This window comes from Balaenoptera physalus (genome assembly GCF_965194825.1).
Source record: "Balaenoptera physalus genome assembly, contig: SUPER_7_unloc_2, whole genome shotgun sequence".
Classification (NCBI taxonomy): Eukaryota; Metazoa; Chordata; class Mammalia; order Artiodactyla; family Balaenopteridae; genus Balaenoptera; species Balaenoptera physalus.
The window spans coordinates 400,437-415,927 of NW_028126533.1; the positions used below are offsets into that span (position 1 = coordinate 400,437).

Consider the following 15,491-nt stretch of genomic DNA (forward strand, 5'->3'; position numbering starts at 1 on the left):
CTGTTTCTCCGTGTGTAATTTTGGTGCTGGAACAACTGGACAGCTACATGCAAAAAAAAAAAAAATGAATCTAGACAAAGACCTTACACTTTTCATATACATTAAATGGATCATAGAACTCAATATATAATGCAATAGGACTTTATTAAAATAAAATAATAATAAAATAAAATGTAATGCCCCCGGTAAGCCTTTGTAGATTCTTCAGTCATGTGTTTCTCCCTAATTATGCCTTAATTTCACCTGGTTTATACCTCTGCAATATTTATAAAAGAAATAATGCAAGTTATATGTACATGCCTATCAACTCCATTGGACTGTGACCTCGTTGAGGGCTGGTAGGATGTGTCATTCATCTTTGGTGCCAGTTCAACGTTTGTTCTGGTGCAAAATAGTAAGTAGAACATATCCTTTGAATTGAACAATGCAGAGTTTTGGTTAATTTAAAATTCAGTTTCACAGGCCTACAATTACTAAATGGTATAGGGACACAAAACTCTTTATAACTAAAACATTCACGAGTCCATTTATGAAATCAGTGTCCTCTCAGCTCTCCTTTGCTCATCGTAGTGGAATTCATCCCCACCCACCAGGTCAGGTGTTTGATTAGTTCTTTTTGATAGGGGAATGGTGCCAATAACCATTAATCAAAACAATTGCAATGAAGTTGATTGCAAGGGAAATAGTCCCATCCAAGGAGTATGATTAGACTTGGTAAAAGAGGGGCAAAGGGAAGGGAGAAGGAAAAGCAGAAGTGTACAAGCAATCTCCCCAAGTAAGGGGGAAGACCAAAAAGAAGGAAGAGTGGGGCAGTGGTGGAGGTTCTCCCCAGGGTTCTCTCCAGGCAGACAGCGGGAACAAGCAGGGCAGGGAGGTGGTGGTGAGTAAGGACACCTCAGTGTTGTAGGTGTAAGGACACCTACAGTATGGAGCTGCAGGCTTAAACTTTCCAGAATAAATCTCAGCTTTGGATAGGAGCCTGTTATCAGACCCACCCTCAAATCACTAGGCACTAACTATCCTATGGAAAAGGGCAGAGTCCAAAATTTTGATTAAAAATTATATATGAGCTTAAAACAAATATAAGCCTACATATTTTTAACAGAGAAACTTAACATATCTACTGGATATTGGGAAATCTGAGCTCTTATGAACCCAAATAAAAGCAGGGAAAAGATAGCAGAGATACTGTTTGAAAGTGACCAGTTTTTTTGGTGTGTATGTCCATGCAGGTAGCCCTTACTTTGTGTGCCCATGGTTTGTTGACTGGTGCACATTGTGCTTCTCACAATTGCTCCTTGTCAAAGTATCATTTTCATAAATTAAACTCATGACTCTCATGCAAATGTAAAATGAGTATATGGCACAGATTTAATGAACCCATTAATAAGAGAACTGGCATGATGGTAGTGCTGATTCAAAAGAACTAAATGGGGTAGAAGCTTTTATAGTAGCTGGAAGAATTCCTAAATAGGATTACTGATTTTAGATAAAAAAATAGCTCATGTTCTGTAGGGAAAATCAGCTAACATTCTGAATTTTGGAAATTGTATTTTCCATCAGAAAGGAATCATTTGCATCCCTACTGAACAGACATTATTTGTCTTGCTATCTGACAGAAATCAAGGTACAAATCAACATCAACCCCTTCAGAATTACACCATACCTTTATCAATAGTAAATAACAAGTTAAACAAAGATGCAAAGGTACATGCCTAGAGATTCAGATAATCCGCAGGCAGGCCTGATAATCAAACCCTAGCATAACTAAGAAAGAACAGGCAAACGTCCCTTTAGATTTTTTCAGGCTTTTGGATAATTTTCCTTAACACCATTTTACAAAGGTTTTTCTCTTCCGTATCTTACTGATGTCAAGGAGACTAGAATTACTGGGAAGGGTATTCTCAGATATATTATCAAGTTATCCCATTGTAAAAAATACGAAAAACCAAAACACTAATCTTGAAGCTATCCACATGATTAAAGAAAAACTATACAATTTTGAGTGAGAGCAGAAACTGCTCTTAGAAAGCATAGTATTAGTGAGTTCTTACAGGCTCCCAGGTAGCTACATCATCAGAGAGAAGGAAGCACCAGAAGAGGTATTTTACCCATGTTTGGTCAATACGAGGGAGTGCAGAATTGCTTTTGACACAGTCTAGAGGCTGACATTGATACCATGCCAGAGACCCGTAAGCATGTTGTGCTTTCTCAAAGGTCTTCTCTGTGAGCTGAGCTGCCTTCGAACTTAGAACATGAATTGTATGGTTTTACCTTGAACAAGATTCTGGAAATAGTTTATAAAATAATATCTGCATATAGGCCTCACCTTGGAGAGAGCTCATTACATTCCTGGGCACCGCAGTGCTACCAGATATCATGAGAAATAGAGGCAGGACAAGAATACCAAGGGAGGGTTGCTCAGCATAGATGACTGATGTGACCATTGTGATGATTTGACCAACTCCAAAGTTCATTCCCATGTCACCACTAAAACATTTTTTCCCCTTCATTGCTAATGTCTGAGAGGAAATTTCTTTCCTCCACCCTCTTAGGTTTATTCGTAGGGGCCTGCAAAGTAAACTGACAAACGACAGAATAATGGAAGAAAAAACATAAATTATTTTAATTAATATTTTCTGTGTGAAAGAGTCCAACAGGAAGGAAGTGAAACTCAAAGAAGTAGTTAGACTTGGGGGCTTATATTCCATTTTTAAGAAAGGAAAGGGGGTTTGGAGGAAAGTGAGTAGGAAATATATGGGGAAACTGATGGGAGATAAGTGCTATTTTCATAAGGTTTGTTTATGTAGACTCACCTCAGTGCCCATTCTCCACCTTTGGTGACAAGAGTCACTCTATTCTTCCTGGTTCGGGAGAGGGGGCCCCGGTCTCAGGGAAAATTCATGCCCTGCTTTTAGGGAGAAAAGGGGAGGGAAGATTTCTTCCTGCATCTGCTGATTTTCAATTGCTTTCAGCTCAAAACCATATTTATGCCAAAGTGGCATTTTTTGAGGTGGCATTTTTTTTTTTTTAATTTATTTATTTTTGGCTGTGTTGGGTCTTCGTTTCTGTGCGAGGGCTTTCTCCAGTTGCGGCAAGTGGGGGCCACACTTCATCGCGGTGCGCGGGCCTCTTATTATCGTGGCCTCTCTTGTTGCGGAGCACAGGCTCCAGACGCGCAGGCTCAGTAGTTGTGGCTCACGGGCCCAGTTGCTCCGCGGCATGTGGGATCTTCCCAGACCAGGGCTCGAACCCGTGTCCCCTGCACTGGCAGGCAGATTCTCAACCACTGCGCCACCAGGGAAGCCCTACTGCTTATGTTTTTGAACTCCCATTTTTCAGTTACATTTCTATTTGGAATAGTGTGGTAAAGTAGATGTCAATGGATTCAATGTTTTTCTAGAGTTTCTGTATTCCTTTTTAAAAACAGCTTTGAGATATAATTCACCTACTGTGCAATTCACCTACTTAAAGTGTCCAATTCAATTGTTTTTTTGTATATTCACAGAGTTGTGCATTCATCTCCACAATCTATTTTATCCATTTTATTGATAAAAAAAATTTTGGAAATTTTATCAATTTCCAAAACAAGAAATCTTTCTTTTTCTAGCCTACAAGTCTCCCATCTCCCACAGCCCCAAGCAAACACTCATCTACTTTCTGTCTCTATAGGTTTGTCCTTTCTGACATTTCATATCAATGGGCTCATATAAATATATGGTTCCTTATGACTGACTAATTTCACTCAGAGTATTTTCAAGATTCCTGTACATTGGAGTTCTTCATTCATCTGTACTTCAGCCTAAAAAAATATCACTGGAATTATGGAATAAACTTAATCCTTACGGGTGTATTTTTTTAATTATCCAGCACTATTACAAGTTCTCAGTCTTGTTTTCAATTTAAAAAGACTTTTAATGATAATCATTAAAATGCTTATGGTTGAATTTAGATTCAATTCTGTGCAATAAAATCAAATTGGTTATAACACAATAAAGGCCGTATATGAGAAGCCCATAGCTGATGTCATACTCTGCGCTTTTCCTCTAAGATCAGGAATAAGAGAAAGATGCCCACTCTCGCCACCTTTATTCAACATAGTATTAGAAGTCCTAGTCAGAGTAATTAGGCAAAAAAAAAAAAAAAAGAAATCAGCAGCACCCAGCTGGAAAGGAAGAAGTAAAATTGTCAATATTTGCAGATGACATGATATTATATATAGAAAACTCTAAAGACTCCACCAAAAAAACACTGTTAGAACTAATAAACAACTTTAGTACTGTTGCAGAATACAAAATCGGTTGCATTTCTATATGCTAGTAATAAAACAATACCACTTACAATTGCATCAAAAGAATAAAATACCTATGAATAAATTTAACCATGGAGGTGAAAGACCTGTACATTGAAAACTATAAGACACTGATGAAAGTAACTGAAGAAGACACAAATAAATGGAAAGATACTCTGTGGCTCATAGATTAGAAGAATTAATATTGTTAAACTGTCCATACTACCAGAAGCAATCTACAGATTCAATTCAATCCCTATCAAAATTCCAATGGCATTTTACACAGAAACAGAGCAAAAAAATCCTAAAATGTGTAAGGAGCCACAAAACACCCTGAATAACCAAAGCAATCTTCAGAGAGAACAAAGCTGGAAACATCATGCTTCCTGATTGTAAGTTATATTACAAAACTATGGTATGGTATTGGTATAAAAACAGGCACATGGATGAATGGAGCAGAATAGAGAGCTCAGAAATAAACGCACACATATATGGTCACTTAATTGATCACAAAGGAGCCAAGAATATACAATGGGGAAAGGACAGTTTGTTCAACAAATGGTGTTGGCAAAACTGGACAGCCACATGCAAAAGAATAAAACTAGACTACTACCTTACACCATCCAAAAATTAACTCAAAATGGAATAAAGACTTGAATTTAAGACCTGAAATCATAAAACTCCTAGAAGAAAACATATACGGTAAGCTCCTGGACATTGGTCATGGCCATGATTTTTTGGATATGACACCAAAAGCAAAGGCAATAAAAGTAAAAATAAACAAGTGAGACTACATCAAACTAAAAAGCTTTTGTACAGTAAAGGAAACCATCCACAAAATGAAAAGGCAACCAATTGAATGGGAGAAATATTTGCAAATCATGTATCTGATAATGGGCTAATAGCTAATATATATAAAGATCTCGCACAACTCAATAGCAAACAAACAATCTAATTAAAAATGGGCAAAGGATCTGAATAGACATTTTTCCAAAGAACACATACAGTTGACCAACAGGTATAGGAAAAGATGCTCAACGTCACTAATCATCAGGGAAATGCAAATCGAAACCACAATGAGCTATCACTTCACACCTGTTTGTATGATTAGCATCAAAAGATAAGAAATAACAAGTGTTGGGAAGGATGTGGAGAGAAGGAGACACTTGTGCACTCTTGGTGGGAAAGTAAATTGGTACAGACAGTATGGAAAATAGCATGGAGTTTCCTCAAAAGATCAAAACTGGGACTACCATATGATCCAGCAATTTCACTTCTGTGTATTTGTACAAAGAAAATGAAAACACTAACTCCAAGAGATATATGCACACCCATGTTTATTACAGAATTATTTACAAGAGTTGAGACATGGGAACAACTTCAGTGTTTATTGATGGGTGAATGGCTAAAAAAATGTGATACACACACTGGAATACTATTGAGCCATTAAGAAAAAGGAAATTTTGCCATTTGTGACAACATGGAGGGACTTCGAGAGCATTATGCTAAGTGAAATAAGTTAGAGAAAGATAACCTATGGTCTCACTTATATGAGTAATCTTAAAAAAAAAAAAGGAGCTCACAAATACAGAGAATAGATAGTTGGTTGCCAGACTGGGGGGATGGGGATGGGGGTGGGAAATAGGTGACATGAGTGAAGGGGGTTCAAAAGGTACAAATTTCCAGTTATAAAATAAATAAGCCACAGGGATGTAATGTATAGCATGGTGAATATAGTTATTAATACTGTATTGCATATTTACAAGTTGCTGCAAGTAAATCTTAAAAGTTCTCATCACAAGAAGAAAGAAAAAAAATCTGTGACTGTGTATGGTGATTGATGGTAACCAGACTTACTGTGACGTTCATTTTGCAATACACACAAATGTCAAATCATTGAATTGTACACCTGAAACTAATATAGTGTTCTATGTCAATTATACCTCAATAGAAAAATTCTTAGGTCAAGATCAGATGTTGATTTTAATTTTAAATTAGAAAAGGACTTTCAAGGATACACTCAACTCTGCCTCCCTCTTCCTACCCCAAAGAAGTAAAGAAAACTTGTGACCTTTTATGCCTTTCATAAAATTAGAAATTTTGTTTAAAGGGTATAATATATCTCAATTTAAAAAGTTTAAAAAAAAAAAAAAGAATTTTTTTTTCCTGGACACTCATGTAGTTGATTCTGTGAATTTATCCTTCTTTGTGATATGATAGAAGGAAGTTCTCGAATCTCCCTTTTCTCTATATGTATGCACCTCAGCTGCTGCCATCAGTGGACATGTGTGCAAGATGATATTGGAGACTGTGGTGCTTGAATTGGGTAGAATGCTAGACAGCTGACTCTGCACTTCATTTTAACGTTAAGCCTCTCTGATTCTACTTGTGCCAGAATGTCAGGAAAAGTGTGTTGTTTATGCGCAATCCTGTGAAATGTTTATTAAGCACTTTTGGAAATACCACGCAGTATTGCTTTTATACTTCAAGTTCTTAGTTGTGGTTCGTTCTATCTTAGATACCAGTGTTTGTTAGTCCCCAAAAGTCCTCCTGGGTTGAAATGGGCTGAATTGGAAAGAAATATTATAAGCAGATAAGGTAGGGGGTCTATGGAGAAAGAAAACCAGGCATGGCTTTCTGGCCATAAGAGAACACCTATTCATTTAGTACAAGCCATTTTGTGATCTAAGCCTGGCCAGAGTGCTTGCCCTTGAACAGGTCTCAGTAATTAAGGATCTTAAGGGAAAACAAGAATGCTGACTGTTATCTGGCAAGAGAAGTAGCACTAGTAATAATGTATCAGTTGTAAAGACTTCCAGTTCTGTTTCCATGGTAGGGATTAGCCTGAAGCACTCAAGCACCAGGTCAAAGGGAACCTAAGGGATGATGGCCTTGACCTTTTCTGATCCTCCGGATTTCAATCAACTAAAGCCTGGGCTCTGCCTACCTCCCAAGTCCTTTCATGAATATACATGTACCCTTAGCTTCAAACTTCCCCAGTTTTGCTGTTTGGGGAGACACTGCTTTGGGAAAGATCCCTGGTGTTCTACTTACTTGCTGCAAGTAACAAATCCTTCCTTCTCTCACTCTTTGTCTTGGTTGTGTCTTTTGGCTCGACACCCACCAAGAGGCGAACCTAGTTTTTCGGGTAACAATATGAGGCTGACTATTCTCTAGCTGAGATTTTATGTAATTAGATGCATAATCCTTTGGTTGTTAAAACCAGGGCTTCCAAGGGCTAGTTATAGGGAACATAGCTCATCAGAGATAACCTGCGAAGACACCGTACAGTGTGTTTTTTATCACACATGTGACAGCTCTTCTCCCTGCAGTCTGTCTCTCCATAACTGTTCTTCAGGATTTGTTGCCTGGGGGCTTATGGGAAAAATGACTCCTAATAGAAATACTATTCTATTTGATTCACAGTATTCTTTCAGAGGATTTAATGATAAATCTGTTCCCATTACAAGAGTAAAGTTAAATGTATTCCCAGATTTAGATAAAACACGCAGAAATAATTTACAGGGAGAAAACTGCTGAATAAAGAAGAAAAATGAATGGAGTCATGTTTTGATCTATGGAGAGCATTGAGAAAGGATTTCATTCGGGTGGGGTGAGTTGATCCTTCCTCTTCTCGGTGGGGAATCCTGAGTGCACAGTCTGCTCCCAGGTGAGCAGGAAAACAGATGACTTTGGTCAGGAAATGCCAAGGGTGTAGTTTCACTTAGAATCTACTTTCCTAGGCAGCCTGTCTGCACTTACACATATGAGGGTCCACACACTTCTGAACATCGGAAGTTGATTTCTTGTCTTTTATTTGTGACGTGTGCTGATTTCAAGTTCTCTTTTGTGTTTGGTGTGAACTCTGCAGACACATACATATATGCGCGTGCGTGATTTGTGGGGTTTGAATCATCACTTATAGAAATGTGCAAGATTAGATCTACACATTTTCTTCACCTTTCCTTTGTTTTGATTTTTTAAAATTTAATTTAATTTTATATTGGAGTATAGCTGATTTACAATATTGTGTTAGTTTCAGTTGTACAGCAAAGTGATTCAGTTATACATATACATGTATCCATTCTTTTACAGATTCTTTTCCCATATAGATTATGACAGAATGTTGAGTAGAGTTCCCTGTGCTATACAGTAGGTCCTTGTTGATTATCTGTCATCTTTCTTACATAAAAGAGCAAAGGGCTGTGGAAACAGGTCACAGAATGCAGCGGACTGCCCCTGACCTGCAGGGATTTAGCTTGGAGGCCTTGGCGTTCCCGTTAGGCATCCTTTCTCCTCTGAGCCTGGAGCTCTAGCATCAGCCTACCTGATCCAGCGCCCTGTGGATGAGCATGGTGTTAAGTACTTGACATTCATTTTCTCCTGTAACCCTTGGATCAGTTCTCTGCTGGTAAGACTTCTATTATCTTATGAAACAGACAACGAAGCTGAGGATCACAGATGCTGAGCAGCTGCCGGGGGTCTCACGGGTGGGTACCAACTCCCAGGGCAGCTCTGGGGCTGGTACGTGGAATGCTCAGCAGTTTCCATCCCTTTGTGGGTGTTTCAGACCTGTAATTTCATAATGGCTCTATGACTGGCTATCATCACCGTTCTACAAACAAGAAAAGTGAAGCACAAAGCCACGAAGTCTCCAGCGAAAGAAGGCAGCTGGAAAGGGGTCAAACCAGGAGTCACATCAGCTGTCTGCTAGCAAGTCCCTGCTTTGGGCCCTGCTTTGCCTGGTCTCTTCAAGCCTCCTCACCTGGGGCTGCCCTTGTCTTGGAAGATCATGTAACAGCCCCAGTGCTGTCCAGTGGTCAATGCTGTGCACTGCACAAGGACATCTGCCTGCAAATCTCAATCCCTCGTGGGCTGTTTCATCTCTGACTTGGAAAATCCCTCCTGAATGTCTGCTCAAGTAATTTACCAGCATTGTCCTTTTTGGTTTTAATTGACATCAATTATTGAGGCGCCTTCTAACCCATTTTAAATGGATTTCCCATGAACAACTGAATAGAGTTTTCACAGGTGACAACTTTTCTGTTTCAGAGACCTGAGGGCCAGTGAGAAGGGGTTTCAGAGCTCAGCTGACCTGGTCCAAGTCTGGCTTGCTTTGTGACACATCCATTAAACTCTCTGAGGTTAGTCTGTCTATCCATTAAATGGGCAGAGTAACATTTACTTCAAAGGAATGCTGTGACCATTTATTTAGATTACACACACACACACACACAGACTGTCTGCTGTATAGGCTTTAAAAAATATTAGACACTTAATGTAAATCATTACTTTATATTTGCTTTAAAAATGAGAAATACCATATTCAGGTTCTGGGACATGTATTAGGCACTAGGAAAATGTCTGACTAATAAATGAAGGTCACTCTACCGCTTGTGGCTTTTTTCAAGGTTCTAAATGCACCCTCCGAGCAAGCTTTGCTCAGTGTTTCCCGGGACTGCTGATTGATGGGGTGGGTGGGAAGAGTTCCTGATTCCCAGGGGCCCTGAGTAGGAGTGGAGAAAGCTGGAAAGTTGGGATCAGAATCTACATATTTGGGTCAAATTCTACTTGTAAATTCTGTGGCCTTGCCAAGCTATTTACATTTTCTATTCCTGTTTTTGTTTTTTACCCAGGTTGCAGAATAGAAATAATAAAAACAGCTTTTCTGCTTTGTTCTCAGGCATACAATGCCCTATTCAAGGTTAAAGTTACTTTCATATTCTGATCACTTTGGATGGTGCAAGCATGCCTGGACACTGTTCCTAAGTCTCAGCACATTTGTCATGAGTCTGGTCACAGTTTTAGGAGAGTATTGATCCTAGTGATGCCATGCTCATACCTCCTTCATTTACATCTGCTGGCAGCCTCTTTAGGAAGTAGAGGAGGCCATGTGACTTACCTCAAGGTCATGGATCTTGAAATCCTTCTTCCTCCATGGGCCATCAGGCCTCTATCTGTATACTCTGAAACAGTTTATCTATTTATCTGCCTATCTATCCATTTATTTATCTATCCATTTATTTATTTATTTAAGATGCCTTTTCTATTCCATCATTTTTCAATATGAACTTTTGGGTAATTGTATTAAAGAATTTGAATGGAAAGGAATACACATACAGTATATAGAAGTTGATTCAAAACTCTTCATTCTTCAATTAAGTGTATTCAGTTTACCTACTTAACATAAGGTCACTTCCCTGATGATATTTGGAGTAAGATTCCTTCTCCCAGGATGCCAGTTTTTAGTTTTATATATCTGCTGACCACAATTCTCAAATCTCCAAGTAGGAATATACATAATAAAATGCTGACATTATAGTAGAAGTCGGGTCGGTGTTTTAATTAATTATTTTTAAATTTTAATTTTTTCCAGCTTTCTTGAGATGTATTTTGACACATAACACTGTATATATAACCGTATATATTTCGAAATGATTACCATAATAAGGTTCTTTAGGTTTTTATTTTTAAATATGAATCATTAAATGAGTTGGGAAAACAAAAGCAGTCTTTTTTACAACAGTTCTCAGTACATGTAAATATTTTCTTCAAACCGGGTTAGTTACTTGTCCTAACTTCTTTTCAACCAAAAAAAAAGAAACTCACCTTTTTCCTAGCATCGGTGTTAATGCTCAAGCATCATCAGCGTGGTGAAGCTCGGTCTCAGACTGAAGTCCACTGAACTGCTCAGCTGTTCAGAGTGGGAAACCTGCCGGTGAAGGAGCTAGGACCGCGGATTCGGATTCGGCTTTGGAGCGAGCGCAGGTTGAAGACCTTCACCGACTTGACTCGCACTTCCTCCCGCCACCGCCAGGAGCGCCCGGGACGCGTGGAGCTCGCAGCGCGGCGGGAGCGGGTGGGGGTGGGGGTGGGGGTGGGGGTGTGGCTGCAGGTTGGGGCTCCCGCCCCGCCGGCTGCGCGGGTTCGCCGAGCCCGGAGGAGGGAGCGCTAGCTACCCCGAGCGGGAGGGAGCTTGCAGACTCCGGCTCAGAGCAGCTGTCTGGACACCTGGGGTTTTGGGGTGGGGAGCCCCGGCGACTGTGAACATGGACTCCGCCGCGGGAGCCTGTCTCAGGATGCTCTTTCTTTTGTCTGCCCAGCCCTGGAGTACATTAGCAGCAGGGAATACTTGTGAGTACAGCAAATCTTTTAAAACTTATACTGACAACTGAGAATTCGTGTTTTTTAAAAAAATAATTGAATTTTACAAATGGAATCACTGGTCTGCTTCTGAAAATGAGGCATTTAAAAAACATCGCAAAGTCCCAACGCTTGGATAGGATGGTTTACAATGGTTTTTCCACTTGTCAAGTCTGTAATACACAAAGCCTGTTTTTGACTTGTCTGTGAGCTGAATTTTGTCTGTGTGCTGTTGTTTTGAATATTCATTGAGAAAGCTCAAGTTCTAGTAAAACCTAAAATTAGCATGAGAATATTGAGGCGGAGAGAGACCTGAGAGAATAGCAGGAGATGAGGAGAGAAGAGCATGCCAATATGTCATTTATTTCTTTTTACCATGAATACATTTTGCAGGATTTATGTCAGAAAGGAAATCGTTGGCCGACCTGGCCGGGTCCTGCATTAGCGTAGATGTTTGCAGTTGGCGCCCTGCGGAATCGGGTACCAAGAACTCGGGCGCTGCAGCGGCGGGCAGGCTCCGCAGCAGAGCCCAGGCGGCAAACCTGGTTAGTCCCCAGAATTACGAGAAGGAGAGACCCCTCAGAATTAGAAGGCTGTTGCTTAAAGGAAAAACATAACCTGCCATTCAGGTTCATTTGCAAGTGCACATGCTTGTATATCGTGATGTGCTGTGTTTCTCATTTTGTTGGTTCAGTGAAGATGTATTAACCTCTCAGTTCTGGACTGGCAATGTGAGTCTGATCTAAAGATGCTAGCCAAATTGATTCAGCCGACCTCAAGGCATTTTAATCTGGAAATCGGAAAAAGTTTTCGAAGTGTTATTCAGATTGAAATTTCCATCATAGCGCTTTTCTTTCCTTGAGCGATTGGAAGAAAGCCCCCTTAGTCCTACATCCACACCCCATCCCCCTCAAGAATTTTTTTTAAATCAGGTTGTAGGGAGTAAGGCAAGCTATTATGCATTTCAAGAAAGTGCTAGTAGGCATGTTAGAAACCGACCTTGCTGCTGGGTATCCAGTTTTATCTGGGGGTGGGGTGGGCTGGGGAACTCCGCCCTTACCAGGAAGTTTGTGCTAAAGTGAAAAGCATATTGTACAAATAGTTACCCTTCCAGCACTCATCCATATATGCCCCGAGGCTGTGATAAGTTTGTGTTGTCATCATTTAGTATCAGCTCATTTAATGCCATATTATATGAGTCACTCCTGAAAATGAGCCTTAGTCTCCTTTAAGAAAATACTGCCCACTGTTTCAGACAGAATTTTAATTTAGCTTTGGGCACAATTTCCATGAATTAATTAAAATGGAGGCATTTACATGAAATCCTTAGGTCCTGCAGTAAAGCATTTATCACTTTGCTAAGAAATTAAAAATGTAGTACTAAATGAATTGCTAGTATAAAAGAATTGTAGAATAATTTAACATAGTACACTGAGGTGCAATTAAAAAGTCACCAGAGGTCACTCTTACTTAAAGGAAACATGGCTTCAAAAATCCTTCCCTTATAAGAGAAGCAGAGTGCTGTGCTGCCTTTCTTGTCTCCTTAGTTGTGATTACAGGATATTGCAAGATCAGTTATTTTGATATTTCTTTGTTTTCTGTTTGTATTTTATTCCCTGAAATCCACAGAGGTATCATGTTCTTCATACTGAGCATCTTTTTTAAGAGTCACATGCTCTGAGGTGCTCCATGTCTGAATATCCAGGCAGATAGCCTTTTCTGAATTGAATATATCTCTAAGCTCAGTTCGTCTGGGTCTCTGGCTGACTCTTCAAATGTCAATGCTAGTTTTCACTTTTCAGCCTCTGTTTTATTTAGATGTGCTTAGTACTCTGATTAAAAGTTCAGTAAGTTAAAAGTACCGATGTAAATTTGCATGGCTAAGAACATTTTAGATACTATAGAGTCCTTGATCAACGCAAAGATGGCTACTATAGTTGTTCAAGTGTCAAGTATATATTTAAATGTCTTTGCAGACTTAAAGATTCATAGAGGGTACACAAACTGTGTTTGATCATTGCTTGCTAATCTCATTTGACAGTATCCTTTGTAGCAGTAGAAGTAATGGTGAATGAATCTTATTATAGTCTAGATTAGCTAATTTGACCAATTGGATTTTTCCTTAACTCTCGAATATTTGGGAGGTGTTTGTTTGTATGTGTAGATGTATATACAAGCAAGGTATTTCAAACCCATATTTGAAATTTGTTACTACATAAATCAAGGTAGAGGGTTCTTTTAGTCCTGTCCCATCATTTGAGAAATTCTGAAGAGGAGTTTGCCAGCAGGATGGGATTTAGGCTACCAACAAGAAATCAGGAACACCAGCATTTGCTCAAGTCTTTTGATCGCTAACCTTTTATTCCTAAGAAGTGTTTTAAGAACTCAAGTAATCTTTTCAGACAAGACTTTAAAACTAACAAAAATGAAATATTCTTAAGCCCTGATAAAATAATGAGAACTGTATGTAAATTTTTAAAAAGGTAAAGATCTTCTCCCCAAAAGGATACAGTGACATTTTTCCTCTATTTACAACTGGTTCTCAGTAGTAAATTAGTCAGACGGGGGTGTGGGGGGGGGTGTCAACCTGGGTGAGGTTCTGGCATAAGACATACTCTCATACAGGACTTGGTTGAAACATTTGACATCTCAGAAATTATCCATGTTTTGACATGAATCTTTATAATTAATGGGAAATTTTAAGTCAGGAGGAGTCTACACAGGGCGAGAGTAATGTTTCTAAATAGCCAAAAACATGGGCTTTTTTTTTTTTTTTCTCTTATTCTCTGTCTTTTTGAAGATAAAACAAGTTGAATGGACAGCATCCTCTAGGATCTGATATTTAAAAATTGTGCATCTCTACTTGGTCTGCCTTCTAGAACTCTTTGTATTTAGTCAAGATGAAAGTGTTATTCTAATGGAGTTATCCTCTTAAATGGAATGCAAGAGGAAAGTTAGAATATAGATTCCAAGTTAGAGCCCTGTTTTCCAGAAGTTGTTGTGCAGACAGTGGTTGGTTTGCTCACTTCCTACCGTGAGCCACAAGTGGAAGAGGGCAGTAGCTCTCTGTTTTAGGATTATCCCTGTGAATCTACTATTTGTTTATGAACTTTCAGATCTTTTTGGGAGGGGGAGGAAGAAGAGATATAATCTGAATAAGAAAATGTCAGTGTTTTGATTGCATATTTAGTATTGTAAATCTGTCTCCTGGATCGCATGTCACTTTGAGGAGTAATGTTCACTCTTTCCCGATTAAGGAACAACACAATTGGAAGTTAATTTACAGCTGAATTATTTTCCCCATATAAGTAAAGTACCAGCTATAGCTAGTAGCTGCTGTCCTCCGTAACTCTACTCCCCAGTGAAAAGAAAAAGGACTGAAGTCTCTGAAAAGGACTGAAGCCAGTGTTAGACATTTCAGCCGCTGTTGATGGTGATTATTTGACGTAAATGATGATATTTATAGATCCAGGGGTTCAATTTAGTGAGTGTTACACACTCATCCGCACCTTGTTAAATCTCAGTACTTGTAATTTTCTCTAGAAGTCTTCTTTTGTTTCCTTCCCCTGTCAAAAGTGCCCTTCTTGTTGTGAGAATAAAAGATGTATTTCTGGCCCACTACAGGTGGGGCACACAACTTGAATCACTGTTCTAGGAGTGGTAATCAGGATTTGTTTTTATCCAAGAATGTCTCCTCCCTGTTATGTCCTGCATATGTATGAGAGGTCTCTGCCCTTGGTTGGGGGAGCAGATCAAGCCCATTTTGTTGGCCAGCATGGGAGACAAACATGTGCTCTTCATGTAATACCTAGTGCTTGATCTAGGCAAATATATTAGCACCTCAATTTGAAGATTTGTATCAGATTTGAATCCTTTCTTCACTGGAGCAATGGCTCCTTATGTGCTAAAGTGTTACTGTATCATCTTTAATGAAAGTTTATTAATATGATCCTCTAATAGATATTATCATACAATATTATTCTTTTAAAAGAAAAATAACATAACACAGTATAATAGTGAGACACTTGTTGTATAAATTATCCTAACCCAATAACAT

General features: G+C 39.1%; 1 protein-coding gene across 5 annotated transcripts in view; it reads left to right on the forward strand.

The window, feature by feature from the left end:
• The first annotated feature begins 9,219 nt into the window (after positions 1 to 9,219).
• Positions 9,220 to 15,491, forward strand: part of LOC309665266 (low-density lipoprotein receptor-related protein 12-like) — a 146,105-nt gene continuing 139,833 nt past the window's right edge. For 2 of the 5 annotated variants that reach the window (XM_082478893.1, XM_082478896.1), the window contains exon 1: positions 11,182 to 11,425. The gene's annotated coding sequence lies outside the window, so the exon portion shown is untranslated. Of the gene's footprint in view, positions 9,436 to 11,181; positions 11,426 to 11,827; positions 11,980 to 15,491 lie in introns of those variants that run through there. The other 3 variants (XM_082478895.1, XM_082478897.1, XM_082478894.1) reach the window with 3 other exon arrangements.